We start from the raw sequence: 21,763 nt of genomic DNA on the forward strand, positions 1-21,763 counted from the left end.
CAACGAGTTTCTATTAGGTTATATATTTATTTAGAATGTTTAGAATTTGATTAACCCGCATTAATGTTAAATTTATTTTTATTTGTAAAGTAAAGCGGTTAAGAAGTTTAGCATTTTATTCACCTGCATTAATATTATGTTTGGTTTGATTTAGAACGTAAGTTTGATAAGAAGTTTCAACTCCTTACGTGATAAATTGGTGATAATAGGATTCTTGTTCATGAACCGGTGTATATTTTGCTAGAGAAATGAAGTAGTTATCCGAGAGATTCATTCCGTTTACGTTGTCTATGGATGAGAATGATGATTTTATTTGTTTATGTTTTTGTATGATCGATTACTAATTTAACAATGTAAACGGAAATGGAATGAATCTCTCGGATAACTACTTCATTTCTCGGATGAGAAGGATGACTTTCATTCCGTTTACGTTGTCTATGAATGAAAAAAAAAAACACTTATTTACCTATAGCTCCGTCGATGCTATTGCCCGATTTGTTCATTCCACAACAATCCTAAACTAAACAATGCACTGTCGATCACCCCAAAAGTCCCACTACTGTAACGGATCTCATTGCACTTCTCTCTAATTTTTTCTAATTCACTCTGTTTCTTTGTTCGTCAACCACTGGAGTTTGATACCTCACATGGTATCAGGGCTCAATCAACAATCCATGGATTCCATTGCGCCAGTACCATAAGCTCTAACGAGCTTCCTCAATCAGAATCATAACCTATTTGCTGCCTTTACAGCAATCAAGCTCAATGAGAACAACTACAAGGTATGGAAGAAACAAGCATTAGTGTGCATCAAAGTTAATAAGCTTCAGAATCACCTTGATCAAAAGAAAATCCCTGCAAAGTTTAGCTTAGAATCAAACATAAACGAAGGTATCGAAGCTTAGGAATACACAGATTGGAAAGTACAAGATCAATACCTTGTGACCTGGTTAATTGCAATAATGGAGTCAAACTTTGTCAATCAAGTGATAGAATATGACTATGCATGTCAGATCTGAACACACTAAGCGAATACTTTGAAACTAGAGTCAAATCAAGGATCAAGCAGCTCAAGACACAGCTAAAAGCATTCAAGAAGCACGAATCTACAATCGCAGAATATATGTCTAAGATCAATCAAGTCGCAGACGCACTCAATGCACTTGGAGCTCCTCTAAGCAAAGAAGAGTACATTAAAGCTGCGTTGGGATGATTCAGTGAAGAATACAACGCCTTCATCACCATGGCAACATCAAGAATTGACCGCATGATAGAAAATGAGTTTGAATCGTAGCTACTAACTCAAGAAGAATTAATTGACAGGTGTAGAAGAGTAGATCTAAGACCAATTCAGGCAAACCTAGCTCAGAATACAGAATCTTAAGAGAGAATACAAGGAAGAGGATTTGACAGCCACAACAATTATCGAGGGGGATTCAGGGTTCAAGGGGCAGAGGATACTTCAAAGGCTTAGGAAGATCGTCTTGGTGGCACAGAAGCAGACCTCAATGCCAGTTTTGCGAGAAGATTGGATACACAGTAGTGCAGTGCTATCACAGATTCAACCAGGACTTTGTAAGCCCACAGATGCAGTCCCTCAATCCACCGTAACCTCCGTCGAGAGCATTTTATAATGGCACTAGTGCTCAAAACTCTCATCAAAAGCTACAAGAAGTAATGGCACAATCTCCTTCACCACAGGCCTTCCTTGCTATTCCCTTGGCACTGCTAGACACAGTCTGGTACCCAGATTCGGGTGCATCTCACCATATCACATATGATTAGAGGAACCTTATCACGAGATCTGATAATGACGGCACAGAATAAGTGTATGGAGGTAATGGTCAAGGTATGAAAATTAAACACATTGGAAACTCATTCATGCATGTATCACTTTCACAAAAACCTTTCAAGTTATAAAACCTCTTACATGTGCCTATTATATCCAAAAACCTTGTGAGTGTAGCCAAGTTGGCCTTAGATAATTGTATATTTTTTTTAGTTTTGGCCTTACTTGTGCAATGTTAAATGCCAGATAACCAAGCAAGTCATCCTTCAAAGAATGCTTAAAGAGGGACTTTACAGGTTTGAACGGATACATATTGGACCAAGAATAAAGCATATAGCTACAGATTCAACCTATTTCTACAAGCACCATTGAAAATCAAAAGTATTTCCACACTTAACCTAGAAAGAAGGATGTTCAACTCTCTGCCAATACTAACTCAGTGTTGAGCAATAACAGTTAAGCGGTTATTTCTTCAAATACACCAAGCCCAGTTGCCACAATTCCATCCCAAACCATTAAAACACTCCCACACCTAGACAATGGTGCTACTACCAATTGTACTATAGTCATTGCTATTGCAACTTCGATCAATTCAGCAGATAGTCCCTCAAATGTACAAAGACATACTAATAGTGCAATTGTAAATAAAAATATTGTTAGAGTAGTGGCTAACAAAAATGTTGAAAGTGCAATTTTGAATAAAGAATTGAATCATTATGAGCTTGTAATTACTTCTGTCAATTTTCAGTCACAAGAATTTGTATATAGCTCTTTGCCTCAATGTCAAAATCTGTAACTAGTCCAATTTTGAAAGCCACAATTAATGTCACATGCAAAAGAGTTAGTGACGCAAGCCAATTATGGCATAGAAAGCTAGGACACCCATTTGATATGGTGGTCACCATAGTTATGAACTAATGTAATGCTCAAAATTATGATGAAACAGTAAATAAAATCAGTTATGATCCCTCTTTATGCCATGCTTGCTGCATAAGTAAAATTCATCAATTGTCCTGCCCTAATTCTTTTACTAACTATGCACCTTTAGATCTTGTATTGTCTGACATTTGGGGGGCCAGCACCCTTGTACAATAGATCCGATTTCAAGTTTTACATATGTTTCATTGATGCAAGCACAAGATATACTCACACATACCTACTCCAAACCAAGAGCCAAGCGTTTGAAGCGTTCTAGCAGTACAAGATTGCAATTGAGCTTAAAACTGGCCTGACAATCAAAGTCATACAAATTGACAATGGTGGAGAGCAATGTACTTAGCATTCACACAGTTCTTAACAGCTAATGGCATCTAACATAGACTTACATGTCCCTACGCACACCAACAAAATGGCCTGGTAGAAAGAAAGCACAGGCATATAACAGAAACTTCTCTCTCACTATTAGCCAAGTCAACCTACCTCTAAGCATCTGGGATCACTCAACCCTCATGGCTACTTACCTCATCAATAGATTACCCACCCAAATTCTAAGCAACAAATCACCCCACTGCATCTATGTTGCCACAGCCAACCCTACCTGCTCCCCGTTCCCTTGCCCCTCCCAGTCCTTCCACCCACACCGCCTAGCATGCATTGTATCAAGTGGGTTTTGTGTATTTTATGGACCCAATCTAGTCTTGTGGTCTAGTAAAAAGCAACATGTTGTGTCAAGAAGCACCACTAAAGCTGAGTATAGAGGGATAGCTGTAGGGGCTCACTGAAGTCCTTTGGATGCAAATTTTGCTCCACGAAATGAAAATACCTTGCACCACCAAACCCAATCTGTACTGTGATAGTCAAAGTGTTGTGTTACTTGCTGCCAACCTAATTCTTCACAACAAAAGCAAGCACTTTGAGCTCAACTTACACTTTGACAGAGACTATGCCACTAAAAAGAAAGTCAATGTAATGCACATTCTATCCCAAGACCGGATTGTCAATTGCCTAGCCAAACCTCTGTCAAGTTCCGCCTTTCTCAAATTCAAGGTGAAGTTGAGAGTAGCAGACAGAAGCTGTTGTGGCAGCATCATCCAGGACTTAGGCAGCAGAGTTAATGTTGATAATTCAGAGAGCAATGCTTGGTAAAACAAGGGAGAACCAAATTTAAAAGGATTGAGAGAGCTCATGATAGAACACATACACCCAGACAAAGTTAGTTACTCGTTGTCCAATTAGTTCAGTCAGTTACATTGTTAAATGAGTTAGTTACAATTAGAAGGATCTACTAGAATCTTTCCTCTCTTTTCTCTAGAACCTCCCATCTCTTTCTATATATAACTAGTTGTATGCTATACTAGTTTAATTTTTCAGTTCAATATACAATAACAGTACTTCTCTCATGGATTTTCTTGCACTTTTTCTCTCTGATTTTCTCTTATTCATTCTGTTTTTTTGTTCGTCAACCTCTGGAGTCTGATACCTTACATTTTGGCTATATGTTTAAAAACTTTGCAAATTACAACTTTAAAAATCATTTTAGTGTATGTGAGAAAGATATTAATTTGTGTTCTTGACAAAATTTTTTATCTAAGTCCAATGAAACTAAATGTCTTCAATCTTGTGCACTTAGCTTGTTCTTGTTCCATTTTATGCTTTTATCATTTATCGCTTAAATACTCAAACTTCAGTGGTTGTCATTCATTAAAATTTAATACAATGAATTTAAGTATATATCAACCATAGGTTACATATATAATTAGCTACTAATTAATAATTTATAAAATATATATTAAAATATAAAATATATATTAAAAATAATATATAAATAATAATAACTGAATTTAATATATATATATATATATATATATATATATATATATATATATAGAATTTAATATAATTAACAGTGATTTATACGCATTATCTTGATGCGTCACCCAACTCTCTCCAAGAGAGACTAGCAAAAAGATAAAACAAGAAAGCCACTTAAAATGGAAAAAATAAAAAGCAAAGGAAAAATGAGAAATTTGGGTGTTACGATACTTGGGTGCATCTAATTCAACAACGTACCAAAAATAGACAAGAGTTTCTCTTAATAGTTAGTTGGGCCCTTAAGAGTGCGATTGTATGGTTTAGGATTTATGACAATTTTATATGTAGATTACAGGTCATCAATTCTCAAAAATTAGATAGTTATAAGTATTTTTTTAACAATCATTTAATTTTAAACTACCAAAAAAAACAATCATTTAATTTTATGTCTCATAAAAATATATAAATTTTGTAAAAAAATATTCGTAGAATTTTTTTGTTACTTATTTAAATAAAACATTTTTTATAAAGATATTTTATTTAAAAAATATGACTTATTTATTTAATTATATTTTAAATAAAAATAATATTTTTATAACATATTAAAATAAAATTTTATCATCTATTATTTAAAAATAAAAAATATTTTTATATCAAAATAATTATAAAATTTTTATTAGAATATGTACCTTTCTTTTTTTAGACAGCTCAAACATATCATATCATCATTCTTGTTATCTTCTTTAGAGTTGAATTTATATCTATCTAGTCTATATCTAGCTAGAATTGAAGGTGAGCATAAACACTCTTACTAAAGGACAAAGCATGGACGATGGTGGTGGGTGGTGTTCAACAACTTACAAACATAAGAATATGACTTTGTCGGATATCTTTCCCTCTTCTCATGAGGTTCTTGTTACCACGTACATTTCTAGTGATGCTTCGTTTTAATATATAAAAACTTTTTAGTTGATGAAGCTTCAACTATGAATGTTCATCTCATAGAGACCAAGAGACCGATCAACGATCGAGTACATTAATCATTCAATTGTACATTTTCACTTTCAAATTTCTATTTTGGTTTAAAAAACTCTGTGAACCTTTTTTAATTTTTATTCATCACCTATTGATATTGATTCATGAGTAATAAACTCGGTTGTAATATGAAGTGCATGTATTTCGGTATATAATGGCTGCAATTATATTTTTAGTTTTGCAACTGAAGCAGATTTGTCTTCTTTATGCCCATTTTTACCCCCTGGTCGTAGTTAGGGGTGTATATGGTCCATTCTGATTTGAAAATTTGATCCGGTTCATTCTAAATATTTTAGAAATTAATTTAGTATAATTTTATCGGGTTTAAGATTAAGTAAGAGTTTAAAAAATAGACTTGATCATTATCTAAAATCGGGTCTAGATCAAGTGAACTGATTTTACCCGGCCTATATGCACTTTAAGTAGGGGATTAGAAAAAGTTGGTTTAATTACTTTATTGGTCCCTATAGTTTCGTAAATTTTTTAATTAGGTTCTTATACTTTTTTTTTCTTTTAATTGGGTTCTTGCACTAAATTTTGTTTTTAATTGAGTACCTACATTTTTTTTTATTTGAATCCCTGCACTAATTTTTTTTTTTAGTTGGATCCCTATACAATTAAGTCAATTACTACTAATTAAGAGGGACCTAATTGAAAAAAAATTTGGTGCAGAGACCCAATTAAAAGGAAAAAAAATATAGGGACCTAATTGAAAATTTCACAAAATTATAAGGACCAATAGAATAATTAAACCGAAAAGTATATATGTTTTAAATTAATTCTAATATTATATATATTATATTAATTATAAATTTATCATTTTGTTTTTAATCACATTTGTTGAATTAAAAAATTAATCAAAAAAACATAAAATTAAAATTTATGGACAAATTCAAATTCAAATTCAAATATAAATATCAACTTCTCGGTAACAAGTATGTTTTTTCTTTCTTATAAATAAGTGCACTATAATTTTTTGACATACAATTTATCAAGATTCAGACTTTATCGATTTAAACCTGGTTTTAGTGTGATCCAAGAATAGTAAAATTTTATCGGATTTATGATTGGATAAGAGTCTAAAATAATTAATACTCGTTTTATAATCGATTTTTTCTAAGTATCCGTTTGAATTTTCAAGTAATTCCTCGCATGTGTTAGAAAATAGAGCGTGTGAGTTGAAACACAAAAGATTGACATAAAAAATATTAAATATTTTAATTAATAAAAAATATAGGGTAAACTATTATTTTGGTCTCCTACGTTTGGGGTGACTTCTGTTTTAGTCCCCAAAATTTAAACTGTTCTATTTAAATTCAAAAAAGTTTTGATTTGCATCAATCAGGTCCTTCCGTTAAATGGATGTCAAATTATTGACGGCGTGTCTGACGTGGCAAACTTGGTAGTTTGGCTATAGTTAACAGTTGGAATTAGAAGCACGAAAAAAAAAAGAAATGAAATCCGGTCCAATAAGTAACCCCTAATCCCCAAAGTTGATGTTCTTCGTCTGCTGAGAATGGCTAGTCAGTTGTCTTCCCAAGGTTCGCGTAGCAGCACCAAGAGTCGTGGGAGAAGGAGGACGTGCTTCTGTGGAGAAAGATCGGTATTGTGGCCATCATCTACAGCGGAGAACCCAGGAAGAAGATTATGGGGCTGCGTCAACTATCAGGTGAGTCTCCTCTTTTCTGTCTCTTGTTTGAAAATAACATTGGGTGTTAGTGTTTGGAGGATCTGAAGTGTTTGGTGTGTTCGTGTTGGTTTGGTTGAGAACAGATAGGAGATAGATGCGATTATTTTGCTTGGGCAGAGTCTGAAGGACAAGATCCACAAATTCAAAGACTGATGAACAAAGCGAGCTCATTGAAACAAGAACTGCAGAAAGCTGAAAGGAAATTTGCATTGGCACTTGCTGTTGAAATTTTTGGATGGACAATGGCTGGGCTGCTGCTATATGATCGACTTAATTGAGGTTTAGGGGGTTAGCATTTTGTTTTGTTTGCTTTTCTCTTGTTGTCCCTAGTTTGTAGGGAATGTCAATTGTTTAGGGATTGAAAAAATTGACATACAGTTAGGTGATAACAGTGATGTGTTAGTTGAAATTTTTTGGAGGCTGTATGTGTAAAGGCATTTGCTGTAAACATTGTAAGGTTTTTGAGTGAAATGAATAGTAATGAGTTCCTGTATTTTGACATACATTATTTGACTCTGTACAAGTTTATTTTAGTTTGATCTACTAATAAATACAAGGCTTAATTTGCCAATTCACATAACTTTGCTGCTGAAAATTCATGTAAATCATTAGATAATAGAGAAGTGTTAAAGTAGCTTCTCTTAACCATAACAATATCCAAACAAGCCCTAAATATAACCATGAAAAGGTAACAACACAAAAGAGATCAACATGAAACTAGTAGTCTTGAAGTAGGGTGTCTAAAGTATCACAGGGATATTAGCCCTTGGTCATTGACAGATTCATTACAAAACAGATGGTAAACACTAAAATCTACTATGTTCTTCATCCCAATGCCTTCCAGGCCCTAGGTGGTGTTTTTGCTATGAACCTCAGGGTCCTCCTTGATGGGCTAGTGACTGTTGCTGTTGATGGCTGTGGTTGACTAGCGCTGCTGCTGCATCTAGCTCTCTTGGAGGATGTTTGTGACTCCTGGCTCCCTCCAACTTGTGTATTGCTCTTCCTCTTTGGTTGAAGTTTTGTTGCTGGTTGTGTTGTTGTCTTGGCTGGGATCTTGCTGGGTTTTGGAGTCCTAGTTGTGCTAGCACCTTTCTTGACTTGTGGAGTTGTATTCTGCTATAAACAGTAACAACAAATTGGGTTAATTGGACAATATCAACATTCACATTTAAGAAATTGTAATCAAATTGACAACAACAACTTTACCTTTTTTGCTGAGGCCTCCATTTTACGTTTTTTAGGGCAGGTTCTTTTGTTGTGGCCAAGTGCAAAACAATATGAACATTTTTGTTGTTGTCCAGTCCTGGATAACTTAGACAGTGGTCCATTATTGTGTGGCTCATCACCAGTCTTGTTCCTGCTCAGTTTTGGGCGCCCTATTGGTTTCCTAAACACTGGTGGTAGCACATCATCATTCTCAGTCCGGAACCAGAAATTTGGTCCATTCAGTGGGTAGATTACATGTTGATAGCAGTCCACGTAGGTCTCTTTCCTATAACACTTGTTCACATAGTTCTTAACATCTAGACACATTTTTCTAATGCAACTCATGGCATGCTCACAAGGGTAACCTGTTAGTTGAAACTTTCTACATGAGCACTCATGTAAATTTAAGTCCATAACAAACTTGGCTCTATTACCCTGACTGCTAGACACTTCATACTTGTCCCTACCAGCATATATGGCCAACCACTCCCCACCCTTATCAAACTCTCTTTCAAATTTCTTGTTTATTTTTGGCAAAATTTCTCCGGCATATGTAACTATACTTTGTCTGTTATCACTCCACCCATTCATTAGATAAACCCTAATATCTTCTAGCATAGACACAATGGATTTCTCTCTAGCCTATATAATAACAGAGTTAAAACACTCACCCATGTTGTTTACAAGTGTATCAACTCTAGGAAAATAATTAAACCTGGACTTGCTCCGATACTTGGCAGGGATCTCCATGAGATGATTATAAGCTCATTGATCAACCTGCTGAATCTCCTTCATCCTCCTCTCCCACTCCTGGACATATGTTGCCTTTGCAGCCTTCCACATCATCATCTTTAGCTGAACACCTGGGAACCTTTTTCTGAAGTTGCTATATAAGTGCCTGACACAAAAACCTGTTGTCTATGCCAGGCAGCAACTCATCAAAGGTTGGGATCAATTCCTTTGAAGCAGAATTTAAAAACATCGCCAGTCAATAACAGCACAACATGAATTAAAGACAGAATTAATTATACAAGTTTAGGTTGAGAGTTACCTTTTGTTGGTCGCTCATGAATGTACACCATCTGATCTTATCAACTCCCAAATCATCACACATATTCAACAAAAACCATCTCCACGAGTCTTTCATCTCTGATTCAACAACAGCATAGGCAATTGGCAAAATCTGATCATTGGGGTCCCATCCAATGGCTGTTAGAAGTTGACCCCCATATGGAGTCTTGATGAAGCATCCATCAAGGCTGATCATGGGTTTGCACACCATGAAACTCCGTTTACAAGCATCCAAACAAATATAGATCCTCTGAAATCGTGGTCTCATGTCCGTACCAGGAGTTGGTGTCTCTAGCTGAAATTCAGGAGGTCTCTCCACTTGTATCTGAACAGTGGAACCCGGATTAGACCTCAATAACTCCGCAGCATAGTCATGAATCCTCCTATATTGCTCTCCATAAGTACCATTAATTTCATCCAGGGCTTGCTGCTTCACTCTGGTAGCTTTGGTCATTGTGAGATCCACATTCCACTTGCTATGAGCCTTCTTTATCAAACTTCTCAACTTGATTTTCGGATTTTCACAGATCTTCTTCATAAAAGCCTTACTTAGCCACTGAGAACTCATTATACCAATCTTGATTGCCTTAGAGCATGTGTGTTTTTTGTAACAGCTGGTCAGTTGCCATGTATCCTCTCACTCTTTATCTTATGGCAGTAAACAAACCACTTGCAACTTTCTTTGCAAACAGCTTTGCACCTATGGCTATCACACTTTGAGAACATTATTCCTTTGTCACTATGCACAGCATAGCTCGTTACACATTCCTTAAAAGTATTCCTATCTACGTACATTTTCTAACCTCCCATTTATACTCCTTCATATTCTTCAAACTCTTATACAACGGGTACCTCCTCAACAAGGGATCCCCTTCATCATCACTTACAGGGACATCCCACAACCCCTCACTCTCATACCCATCATCCTCATCCCTTAATCCAGCAGCCACCACTTGCTCCTTACCCTTATTAACACTGTCACTGTGCTCTCCTTGTTCTCTCTCAGTTGGAACACTCTATTTCAGCCTTTGGGGATCTTTTGTAGTTGTGACTTTAACATCATACAAACCCCTATCACCATTCCGATCATCATCGTTGTCATCAAATGCAACCTCCAGATCACTATCTCCATAGCTATTTTCACTCCATTGTTCATCACTGTCCCCCTCATCATCATTTCCTGGCCGGTAGTCATCATCCTCAGATTCATCTTCACCTAAAAATCTGACCTCTCTGACCTCTCTTCATCACCATCCTCCAGCGCTTTTGTCACCACCTTGGGCTTCTTACCCACCTTGACCTGAGCAAATGATTGGGCCTTTTGCAACACAATTAGACCAGGCCCAACAGTGTCTGTAGTTGGTGCAGCAGCTTCACCACCATCTATGTTTTCAACTTCCTCAATAGTGCAGCCTTTTCTAGTAGTAGCAGCATCTTTGTGAACAATAAAAAGCTCCACCATGTTGTCCCTCATTCCAATTCTAGCCATGTCCATGACATCCTTGTCTATGTGAAGCATCCTCAACCCTACATCTGTTTCATCTTTCAGAGACTTATATCACATTGCAGCGATGTTCTCTACCACATATCTCTGTTCGAGCACTATCTCCATAGTCTCGAACCTACTCCACCTATCTTCATCACAGTAGTCCACTATCAAAGTCTCACCCCCCACATAGTGTAAAGGTTCACCATCAAACCCAAACTTTCCCCCATGGTGTATCTTGACACTAAAATAACTCATTTTTCGAATAATCTGTTACACAAACACAATACACTTTATAAAATTCTCACATTGATCAACAACAACAGAAATGCATAAATAAAATTACTAGGGCAAAATAAAAACTTCCAAAACAAAACAAGAAACGAATATGAAACTATAAAACAAAACAATCACACATCAACATACATCATTACATATCAACATGCATTAAGATGAAAACCAAATAGGTTCAGAAGATTTGATAACGGAATACCTGATACGATCTTCTTTCAGAAAGCAAGGGTTTCAAACTCACTGTTGCTGTGGACCTTTAACGTTACTGAACGACAATGTCACTTCTCTGGCTGCGAATCGCAAGCCTTCAGTGACGAGCAATAGGGTTTATGGCTTTTCGTTTCTGTTTCGTGCTTCACAAGAAGAAGAAGAAGAAAAAGAGTCAGGGTAAGCAGCATGCGTTATGTCCAAAGGCGGAAAGGCTTACACGTCTAGTAATCACTGTCACCTCTCCCTTGCCACATCGGACACGCCGTCAATAATTTGACACCCACTTAACGAAAGGACCTGATTGATGCAAATCAATTTTTTTTTGGATTTAAATAGAATAGTTTAAACGTTGAGGACTAAAACAGAATTCACCCCAAACATAGGGGACCAAAATAATAGTTATATTATTAGATAATTACTCTATCTTAATCAAATATCTTCTAAAGAGTTTTCAAATAAATAATTATTCTATCCAAACCAAATTTCTCACATAGTAATATAAAGTGATAATTTATGACACTTTATCCAAAACCAAATTTTAAATATACTCACAACACTTATAAATATTAAATTAAATCGTGTAAATATTAAACTCAAATATAAAAAAAATACTAAAACATACCAGATAAATTTTCTAAACAAAATAATATAAAGTCATAACAATCAAAATAAAATTTTACTATCAACAACTTAATTTAACTATGACCCATAACTGTACTCTTAACTAAAATGACATACCTAATTAAACTTGAAAGCCAAACCACTTATTTATTATTCTTGTGGCGACAAGAAAACATCCAGCTATGCATCTCTTTAACTAAATTACAAATTACATATTGCTGGGCATAATAATAGTCATAAGAATTACTAAATTAGTCAACATTTTTAACTATATCACAATATGACACATGTAGCTGGACATTTGCAACTAGGTTTCATAATTCTTTAACAATTCAAATTGATTTTGACTCTTTCATAAATCTACACTTCATCAAATCAATTTTGATTTTGATAATATCGTCAAACATTTTGTTTAAAATAAAATATTAACATTTAAAGCTAATTAATACGAAATATCAAAATAAAATCTCCATGAATAATCAATCAATTTGGTGGATATCTAGAGAGCGTTTCCATTTTCTTAGCTTGAACAATATTTGCTGAAGTATTTAAGTTATTTTTTTCCTTTTTAGTATAAAAAAATTTATCTTTCTAATCATCTTTTTATAGATAATGTCTACATCTTCTATCTCGATATGTAAACTCAAATCTAGACTTTTCTTTTGATATGAACATAAGGAATACGAAATTAAAGAATAATTAATTTTATTTAATTAGTTAAATTTGTATAGACTATTTAGTGGATATTTAAACAGATTTTTTTATGTTAGTTTATATATAAAAATATTATGTAACCAACTTTCTTTATGTTTATTACTTATTTTGTATTTAAGTGAATATTAACTAATTTTTTATTTTTTTAAATATTGTTACTCCAACATTCTTCTATCATAATTGTTAGACAAATTAAGTGGAGATAAAAATTTACATACAATTATTTTTATATAAAATTAATAATTAAAAATTATCAGATAATTTAATAAATTTGACTATGTATTCATTTAATAATTTTAAATTATAAATTTCACCATGAAAATAACGACAAATGAGTTAAATAATCTACAAAATGCATGGAATGAAGACAGACGAAAAATTAAATGAATGATTATTAGAATTGATTGCGTTGTTGACCAAAACAGAGGTAATTAAAAAGCTGGAGATGATGAGGACCATCCTGGATTTAAAACATTATTCCTTAAAAAAACCAAAGAAAAAGAAGAAGGTAATTTTCATGATGGTACTAGTTTATCGAGGAGAGAATCTCATCACTAATTACACATAAGATTAATGATGTAGTAGTCGTATCATATATTTTAGGGTTTTACTTTAATTTGTGATTGGGAGGACCCATGTCTTGATGAAGAGAGGGCCGGCCTAGGGAGAAAGAAACAAGAAGAATTTGGAACCTCATAATAACATAAAATAATTGTGTCTATCTCAAAATCCAAAATAGTACACCATAAAATAATGTTTATGAAACCGCCCCTCACCAATTATAGAGCAGGTGGGTTTATGTTTGAGATGTGTCACCCTATGGAAAGAGATGCCCCTCTTATTCCCATTATGAGAAACTCTTTAATCAATTCATCATCTTCTTTTTTATTCGTGGTGGTGTCAAAGTACAACTTGTCCATCACTTTCATTTTGTTGCATTTATATATTGGAAGAAACTCAACTGCAGTTGAATTCACGTGAAGTTGATAGATAAGAGCTGATAAATGATTTGACTGATTTGAATAAATTTTTATTTTAGAGCTCTCAACTACTAACTTCACGTAAAATCGACTTCACCTAAATTTTCACTTTATATATTTGTTTGAATAGTAGTTGTTCAACAGTAATTAATGGTCCAATTGGGTTAGTCTATGAGAAAGGACAGACTTCAGTTCAACAACAATCCACCAAAAAGATAACAGTACTATTTATTAGAGATTTCGATATTTAAGTTAGTAATTATCGTCTAAAAAGTATAATAATTAGAATATTTTACCTTGTATTTATAATGTATACTGATTTGGCGAAATTTTTACAACACACGATTCAAACTAAGTATCTTATAATCCGATCCAGTTATGTCGCTAAAAAATAGTGTTTGAAACGAATAGTATTGATCGAATAATATAACTTCTATCGTCCCCGCTCTCTCCCTTATTTAATAAATACATATATTGGTATCATTATCACTACTTAGCTATATGATTATATTGTTTAATTTCATTCAATCAGAGTAGAAAAACATATTCTTTACTCTACAATCGTCACTTGACATATGAAGCTGCGGCCATATAGGGACATAATTATTAAAGGTTGTTTAGTCAAGTGTTGCTTGCTGAAAGCTGCACTACTGGGCTTGAATCTTGGATTAAATTCAGGAAGTGGAATATAGAACTTATAATAGTATGTGAAAGTGAGTAAGTATGTATTGTGTAAGACCAAGAAAAAAAAAGTCAAGTGTTGCTCCTTCTCATGATTATTATTATTGTCAGCTTTTCTGTATTGATCAATTAGTTATAATATAGTTAAATCAAGTTGAATATATTAAATGAGGGAGAATTGTTTAGTTTATTTCAAGTTGAGTATATATAAATGAAAATTAAAGCCGTAATAATTCATAATAAGTGATTGAAGATGCCGATTCTACCTAGCTAGGGCTTCATGAAGTAGTAGTATATATATGTATGTGATGCTCAATGTTGACATAATACTATTAATAATTTATTATTTGCAATATATATTTCGATACTAAAGTCAATACAAATGTATTTATTAACAATAATTTAAAAAAAAAAAAGTGAGATATGTACTACTATTGTTTAAAGGTGAAAACTCAGGTGAAGTCGACTTTTGATATTTAAAAGTCGTTGGATGAAAATTTAGTTAAATCAATCAAACTTCACGTAAAGTCGACTTTAGTTTAGTCGAATCGGTTACAGTTGAATTATAACACGGGTCAAATTTTTTTCTTCACTTTAAAATGCGCATGCGGATAAAAGAAGAGGAAGAAGAAGAGAGGGGTGGGGGGCGCAAATGCAAGTTGATCGTTTTTCGTGGACGATCCCCACTCATCATCACTTTCAGAAAAGCAATAATCAGTACAAATAAAAACTAAAGATCAATCATATAGTGTGTCCTTGCAATATCGTGACAATGTTATTGGAATCTCCATCATCAGTGAATGAATGAATACTCGTGCATATGCTTCAGCGAAGGCCAAGTTAAGAGCAGACACAAAAGTATGACGAACCCAATTCATTTTTTAATGTTCACAAAAATTAAATTTAAATGTTTCCATCATATCATATCGTCTCGTTTGCCCTGCCCTACTGCCGACTTATTACTTTATCAAAAACCTCTGAAAGATAACCAATTAATGATTCAACTTTATTTACCGCCGGCCCATATAGCGAGGAAGGGAAAAAATGTTCATAATAAGTTCGTAACAATATGATACCATAAATTTATTTATGCAAAGAACACTTAACGATATGCAAACGTATAAGTGTAGCTGCTTATGATCAATAATATATATGTACAAAAGTTATTGTTGACACAGAATTGACTAGTTACCTTATACGTGATACTGTTCATCAAAAGGAAAAACACCACATGGGTAAAATATATATTGTCACATTATCAAAAGAGAAGTTTTTAACATTTTTCTAATAAAAATAATTCCATAAATGGAAAAAAGGTTGATGGATAGTGTCGGGGGTTTGCTGTTCCCTCTTATCTAGTAATCCTAACTTAGTATTAGCTACAACCTAAATTAAATCATATATATATATATATAGGTGAGTTCTACCCAACCCCCTCTATTTCAACATGTAAATTACCCCTCGTGACATGTTTCATGTTTTAATTGGATGCTTAGTTTTAGTTTGAGTTAATTTAACTCAATAAGAGTTAATATGTTAACTAAAGTAGGGTAATTTTGTAATTTTAAATATTTTTATGAGAGGGATAAATATATAATTTCTATAAACATTAAAAAATAAAGTTATATTTTTATTATTGTGTAGAAATTTAATTTACCCCGGTCCCATTTTTCTCTGAAATTGAAAGAAAAAATCAACTCATTGGGTGTTCCATATTTTGATGAACCAGGAAATAAGTATTTAGAGAAAATAACTAATTAAATGGCTAGGGAAAAAAGATTTGAGTCTGTCAGAACACCGTGAGACCATCTCGACCACAAGGTTGTAGCGCGAACGATCCTCCACCGTTCAGATGGCATGCGCTTTGGAACAATTAATCACACTCTGACCTCACGGTCATAGTTCATCCGCCAGACTTTGGTTCCTGTCTTCTTAGAACTCAAGGATACAGATGTACGAGCCTATAGAACAGATCCTGTTCAAGTAAGGTCATGTTCTGTGTTTTGTGTTCTTTGTGTTTAGTTATAAAAACTGCTTTTGTTTTGTGAACCTAGCCCAGGTGAGACTAAGTTTACGTGTGCGAAATTCAGAAAATCTTAAAATTTAAGAACGTGAAATCGATTATGATGGCTTATTTTATGATGATAGTGTAGAAGGGGAAGACGAAAAGAAGATGAAAATAATGATGATGATGATGATAATGATAGTGATGGTGATGATGATATGGGATTTCTGGATGGCATTGAAATTAAATTTGGAGGTATTTAATTACATAATCACCCACTTTGGGCTATAATTTAATTACTAATAATTTAACCATAGTTAACATAGCAACTAATTAAAAGATGACATGTCACAGAGGGTAAATTACATGTTATTATAGAAAGGGTAGGCTAGAATTTACCATATATATATATATATATATATATATATATATATATATATATATATATATATATATATATTATTGTGCATTTTGTTTGGTGTATGGTGTGCATGTTAGGGAGGAGAAGCTAACTGTGTGGGAGGAGTTGAGTTTTATTACTGAAGTATGCCAGATCTCTATTTGTTATATAGGTGATTTTAATGAGATTGTGAGAGTAGAAGAAAGAAAAGGAGCTAATGCTCTAACAGCATCAGCGGAAGATTTTAGAGATTGGATACGAGATACGGAGTTAGTGGATTTAGAACTGAATGATTGCAAATTTACATGGTTCAAAAGCCAATCTTGCAGTCGCATTGATAGAGTCTTCGTTAGCATGGAATGGCTTGAACAGTTTCCTGAGATATGGGCATACGGCTTAAAGGTGGGCCAAGAGGTTTATCTGATTATTGTCCTTTGATAGTGGAGGACAGTAGATTAAGAGGAGGGCCGAGGCCATTTCGAAGTCTAGATTCTTGTTTCACACATGACGGGTTTCTCATAATGGTGAAGGAGGAATGGAGGGGTCTAGGTGAGGTTCAATTCACTGAAAAGTTGAAGGCTTTGACGATACCTTTGAGTAGATGACACAAGGAGAAGTTTGGTGATATTGATTTGAAGGTACAGCAGTTGGAAGATGAAATCAGGAAGTTGGATGATTTGGCTAGTGATGGAGTTTATGATGGGACTATGGAGACAAGAAGGAGAGCTCTAGTTAGCTTCTGTAAGCATTGGTATGTCAGGAAGGAAATCATTGGAAGCAGATGTCAAGGTCCCGACATGCTAAGTACATGGATAAAAACATTAGATATTTTCATAATTTAGCCTCAGCAAGAAGAAGAAGTAATCGGATTGATGCGTTGGTGATAAGTGGCAGATTGGTGAGGAATCAAGACAGGATTAAGAGTGCAATAAGAGATTTTTACAAGAACTTGTATCATCAAGAAGCGTCACCTTTGGTAGGCATTCGTGATGGCCTAGTTAACAAGATATAAGAAGAGAACGCTACAGACTTAGAGAGGATGCCTTCGGTTGACGAAATAAAGGAAGCAGTTTGGGATTATAAGACGTCTAAGGCCCCTGGCTGTGGTGGCTACAATATGAACTTCATAAAGAAGTGTTAGTGGAAAATTGGTCCTGAGTTTACTACAGCTGTCATGGATTTCTTCCAGTCAGCTGAGCTACCAAGAGATTCTAATGTTACATGGGTGGCTCTAGCTCTGAAGTTTGTGGGAGTAAGGAAGATTAAAGATCTTCGGCTGATTAGCATAGTAGGGTGTGTGTATAAGGTCGTTTCGAAGGTGTTGGTGCAGAGAATAAGAAGGGTAATGCCAGACTTAGTAGGGGAGACTCATAGTACATTTGTGCAAGGGAGGAAGATTCATGATGGGGATTTGGTTGCGTGTGAAACTGTGCAATGGTTGAAGCAAAGAAAGAAGAAATCTGCAATAATCGAACTGGACTTTCAAAAAGCTTACGATAGAGTCAAATGGAAATTTGTGTATATTGTACTTCAAAAAATGGGCTTTGGGCAAAGATGGCGAGAGTGGATCAAGGAATGTGTGTGCATGGCGTCTATGTCACTTTTGATAATTGGCTCGCCTTCTAAATCTTTTAAGATGGAAGGGGCTTACGACAAGGGGATCCTCTTTCACCGTTTCTTTTTGTTCTTGTTGTTGAGGTCCTTCATAGGATGGTAGGAGAGGTAGTAAGACATGGAAGGATCTCTCCTTTGTTGGTTGGAAAAGACAATATTGAGTTGTCTCACTTGCAATTTGCGGATGACACAATACTTTTTTGTCCCCCAGAAGAGGAGACTATTTGCAATTATAAGTGGCTTCTACGGTGTTTTGAGATGATGTCTGGTTTGAGTATTAACTTTGATAAATCTAGCTTGATTTCGGTTAATTGCGAGCGAGAGTAGTCACAAAGGATGTGTAGCTTGTTGGGGTGTAAGGAAGCAACGTTGCCAGTCAAATATATTGGTATTTCTTTGGGAGTGAATCCGAAATTGGTCAAGATATGAAAACCTATTATAGAAGTAGAAGAGAAACTCAATCTGTGAAAAGCCAATACGATTAATAAAGCTAGTAAGTTGGTACTTATCAAATCTGTGCTTAATAGTTTGCCGGTTTACTATCTTAGCTTATATAAGATGCCCAGAGCAGTAGCAGATAAGTTGATATCTTTACAGAGGAGGTTCTTGTGGAGTAATGAGGGTGGAAGGGATGGGGTACCTTTGGTAAGGTGGGATATTGTGCAAGCTCCAAAACGCTTCGGGGGTTTGGGCGTGGGCGATGCAGTGCTCCGGAATACAGCATTGTTATTCAAGTGGTGGTGGCGGTTTTCAAAGGAGGATTGACCATTATGAAAGAAAATTGTGTGCTCCTGCAATGACTTGAATCCAAATGTCCTTCTTTCTTATCAGCCGGTTCCTAATATAAAGGGTCCGTAGAGGGACATTTGTCAATTGCAGATAAGAGGATAGCAAGCAAGAGATAAGATGGTCAGAGGGTTATCATTAGAGTTAGGAGATGGTAGAAGAATTCGTTTCTGGGAAGATAATTGGCTACCATGTGGTGTGCTGCAGGATGTATTTCCAAGGCTTTTCTCAGTTTCAAATCAAGTTGGATCTGTAATAAGGGACTGTGGATTATGAGATGGGTTGGAGTGGATATGGAACTTTCATTGGAGAAGGGTACTATTCCAATGGGAGTTAGAATTAGTTAACCAACTTCATGGAGTTCTACAATCTGTCAGGTTAACAAATGAGAGGGAGGATATAATAGTATGAAAATTTGATAGATCAGGAGTTTACTCTACTAACTCATTTGTGCAGGTTTTGCAGGCTGAGACTCTCCCGGAGGACATTACGAGTTATAGTTTTACTAGATCTATATGGAGAGGACTAGTATCACCATGGGTTGAGCTATTCACCTGGTTTGTGTTAGTTGGTAGGGTTAATACTAAGGAAAGATTGATTAGATTGGGCATTATTGATCAAAGGGATATGATTTGTGTTTTATGTAAAAAAGAAACTGAGAATGATTTCCACTTTTTCATTGGCTGAGTTCACGTGGCAGGTGTGGTGTGCTTGGTTATACGCCTATAATAAATTTTAGTCTATTCCAGAAACCATTAAGCAACACTTTGAGAGTTGGACAGGAGCTCCTATAAGAAAAGTAGAACGTAACAAGTGGTTGATTGATTTTTTTGCTATCATTTAGAATACGTGGTTGGAAAGGAATGCCAGGATTTCCAGGAATCAAGAAACATGCATTGCGGAAGTTATTACCAGGTCGATTAGGAGCTACAAAGAGTTGGTTGACTTTGTTCCGTCTAGTTGTTGATGGCAATGCCGGAGATAACTACGATTTTTTTGTATAGTGTTTGTATTGTAACTCTGGCTTTTCTAGATGCTCCACCTTACTGTGTTGAGCTTTTTATTTAAAAAAAAAAAGAATAAGGGGGTAGATAGACACTCCAACGCTCAAATCAGTAAGTGAATAATAGGCTTTGCAAATTGCAATAATCTGAACAATCTTCTTACCATTTTTTTATATCTGGGACGAAGAGTAACAATTATGTCTCAAAGTAATTTTACTTTAAACGAAAAATAATAGCATATTTGAGCGTTTTAATATCTATTTTGATGACTGTTATTAATAGTCGATTTATAACGAATACAATTGAGTTATGACGTGTAGCCGAACCATAACGGCCGTATCACAAATATATATATATATATATATATATATATATATATATATTCTTTACACCAAAAAAAGTTTATGATATATTCTTAGTGTTATTTCTCTAGCTATAATAATGATGCTATTTTTTGTTTTTCTCTGAGCTCCATTTAAGGATTTGTCATTAGCCAATGAGTTGCTGCATGCACAAGACGAGATTTAAACTTTCGACACTTGTTTAAACGAACTAGTGAGATAATCACTAGACCAACCTAACTTGGTTATAATAATGATGCTATTAATTAAAAAAGGTTTAGTTTGGGAAGCTATGCCTACACTTTGAGGTTTAAGTCTTGTTAAAATATGCATTTTAAAAATGAAAAAACTTTTGGGACTAGTAATTTTAGTATTTTTTACTATTATTTGATGAGCACAAATACTTAATTATTTTTAATAAATAAATTTTACTGATTTATGTGTACAAATTCTAAAAAATGTGGATACAAACTGTATTGATTTATATGTACAAATTTTGGTAAATATAGGTACAAACTATATACTTTTTGTGTGCAAAAAATATATCTGTGTAAATATGGGTGTAAATTATTACTGGCTAAATTTGGATAAAAAATGATAATATTTGCTGACCATGTAACATTATTCTTTGAAAATATTATAAAAAAATATTTATTAAAAGTTATTAAAAATATAATTTTTTTATATTTTAATGAATTGAATATATGAAAACTTTAAAAGTTGAATAAATAAGGCTCATTTGTTTACAGGTATGAGATACTGAGACAATGACACAAAGACATAACATTGAATTTAGCAGATGAGATATAAACAGAGATATTGTGTTAAGAGACACTGAATTAGTGTATTTGTGTCCACCATGACAGGAAAGACACAGAGACACTAAAAAGAGATATGATTTATTTTTTATTTTTTCTTTCATTAAATTCTTATTAATTTTTTATAATCATATTTTTATTATTATATTTCCCTTCCCACATTTTTTGAATGAAAAAAAAGAATAAATTATACTTTCATAATTTATTCTAATTTATCACTAAATACAATATAAGAATACTAATTTTTGTATCTATGTATTTTATGTC

At 34.2% G+C, this 21,763-nt stretch overlaps 1 long non-coding RNA gene and 1 pseudogene across 1 annotated transcript; one reads left to right on the forward strand and one right to left on the reverse strand.

The window, feature by feature from the left end:
- Window positions 1-243: 243 nt before the first annotated feature.
- LOC112695712 (uncharacterized) lies at window positions 244-2,517 on the forward strand. Its single transcript, XR_003150500.3, has 2 exons — window positions 244-1,849; window positions 2,036-2,517. It is a non-coding gene; the product is annotated as an uncharacterized lncRNA (long non-coding RNA).
- A 13,794-nt stretch (window positions 2,518-16,311) lies between these two features.
- Window positions 16,312-16,521, reverse strand: LOC112700655 (small nucleolar RNA U3; annotated as a pseudogene).
- Window positions 16,522-21,763: the final 5,242 nt, after the last annotated feature.

This window comes from Arachis hypogaea, chromosome 6 (assembly GCF_003086295.3).
Source record: "Arachis hypogaea cultivar Tifrunner chromosome 6, arahy.Tifrunner.gnm2.J5K5, whole genome shotgun sequence".
Taxonomy (NCBI): domain Eukaryota; kingdom Viridiplantae; phylum Streptophyta; class Magnoliopsida; order Fabales; family Fabaceae; genus Arachis; species Arachis hypogaea.